At 59.8% G+C, this 1,934-nt stretch overlaps 1 protein-coding gene across 1 annotated transcript in view; it reads left to right on the top strand.

The window, feature by feature from the left end:
* GATA3 (GATA binding protein 3) overlaps positions 1-1,934 on the top strand; it is a 23,382-nt gene that overhangs the window by 9,877 nt on the left and 11,571 nt on the right. The gene's annotated exons all lie outside the window — the stretch shown is intronic.

Below are 1,934 nucleotides of genomic sequence, written 5' to 3'. Positions count from 1 at the left end.
CCCCCCCCCCCCCCCCCCCCCCCCCCCCCCGCCCTTTCCGTCCATCCCAGTTTCTCAGGATTTCACTTGGAGGCTAAGGGGTGTTTGAACATGGCGGTCGAATGTTGAGAGGCCTCTGTGGTTCTTGTCACCTAAGAGAGAGGTGTCTGTCTGAGCAGCTCCCGCCAGCCAGGGAGCGAGGAGAGGAGACAGTCGGGCCCTCTGTTGGGAAAATTGGTTGTTTGCTGGAGTCACACACTGGAGGCAACAATGAGAAAAGGAAAAATAAGAAAAAGCCAGACGAGGCGATAGCAAACCTGCGGAGCGAATCAAGACAGAAAATTGCTCTAGTGTGCAGAGCCTTGCTGAGGAGGTAACCGTTGCTAGTGTTTGAAGGTCCCTCTGAAAAGGAAGCTGTCACCTTCCCCGGCTGCCTGACAAAGGAAAGGAAATCAGACTGCTCACGTCAGGCCGGGAGATCCCCAGGCCAGGGTGCCCAGGCTGCCGGTCCCACCGCAGGGGCAGCGGGGACTCCTCCCCGAGCCCCTGGGAGAAAGGGACAGAATAAGTGGGCACCTGGGAGCCCCCCCCCATCTTGGCAGGAGGGGGCGTGGGCCTGGGGCCCCAGCCAGGACAGGCCGGTGTTGCTGCCCCCAGAAGGTGCTGAGCCAGTGCCTACCTGGGACCCGGGGCTGCCCGCCGCCCTGGCTGGGCTGGTGTAGGAGCCCCTCTCCTCGCCCACTCGCCCTTTCCTCTTTCCTCCCCGCCTCGCCTCCCCGCCTCCCACCCAGCCTCCCTTCTGCCCCCAGCGCAGGGTGCAAGGTGTCTGGCTGGAGTTCAGGCCCCAGCCTTTCTGAGTCTGGTGGAAAGTGTGGAGCCCCCACACATGTGCTCCCGGAACACGGCCGCCCGCGTCAGGACCCATCCCAGCGGTGCTCTGCCGACCTTTTATGGAATTTGGAGGAAAAAAAATATATAGAATTTCTCTTAACTCCTTATGTTCCTTTTGCAGAAGGCAAATGGGCACAAACTATTCCGAGCCATCATGAACTCCAGTGTCGGGCAAACCCCCTCCATTTCTGAAAGTCTTTTTCCTTCCCTAGAACCTGGCCCTGGAGGGAAAAAAAACACGAAAAACAACAGGCTTGCAGATGCGCCCCTCCCCCCCAAGTCCTTCATAGCTGGCTTAGGGATTTCCAAAGGCCGGCAGGTCCCAGAGCCCCGAGCCAGCCTTGTGCTCCTTGCACGGGGAGCCGTCCAGGTCCCCAAGCTGCCTGTCCGGTTTGCTTCCTCCACGCTGTCTTCCTGGTGGTTTGGAGTTAGCCGATTAATCTCCTAAAACGAAACAGCCTTTGGGGGCTCCTCTTTCTCCCCTTCCTTCCTCCCTCTCACACCTCCCTCCTGGGACCCCAGAGAGAGTTCTCCTCCGGAGAGAGCTCCTGCTGGGTCCTGGGTCCTCGGTGGGGGTGGGGGGAGCAGGGGCCGCATGAGGGGGGGTGTGGGGGCTCCTCCCAGTCTGACTCTGCCAGTGGAGATGCTGGCCCACACCCATCATACTTGGGAGGATGAGGGCCCCCCCAGATCTGGGCAGGTTCTCCCAGAAACCGCCTCCCCTGTCTTCTCCCGAAATCAGGGATCCGATTCTCCTTCAGCCCTCAGAGGGTATTTTGAGGGATTTTCTCCTGCAGCCTCTCCTCCTTCCCTCCGGAGATGGGTCTGGGTCACTCTCCTGTCCCTTGATTGAACCGGCCTGGCCGGTTTTTTTGTTTATTTTGTTTGTTTGTTTTTTTGGAAAAAGAGCAACTGCAGAGAGGCCTAGTTTAAGGAGGTGCACCCCCCCTCCCTTAACTGGCCTGTTCTCCTGAACCCGCCCCCACCCCCCCCTGCCTGCAGGTCCAGGAGCCTTGCCTGAAGACTGCAGGGCTTCCCTCCAACACCTCCTGGCCTGGTCCAGC

Source organism: Suricata suricatta, chromosome 10 (assembly GCF_006229205.1).
Source record: "Suricata suricatta isolate VVHF042 chromosome 10, meerkat_22Aug2017_6uvM2_HiC, whole genome shotgun sequence".
Classification (NCBI taxonomy): Eukaryota; Metazoa; Chordata; class Mammalia; order Carnivora; family Herpestidae; genus Suricata; species Suricata suricatta.
Note: the sequence above shows the minus strand (reverse complement) of the source record. Positions and strands in the feature narration are given on the sequence as shown.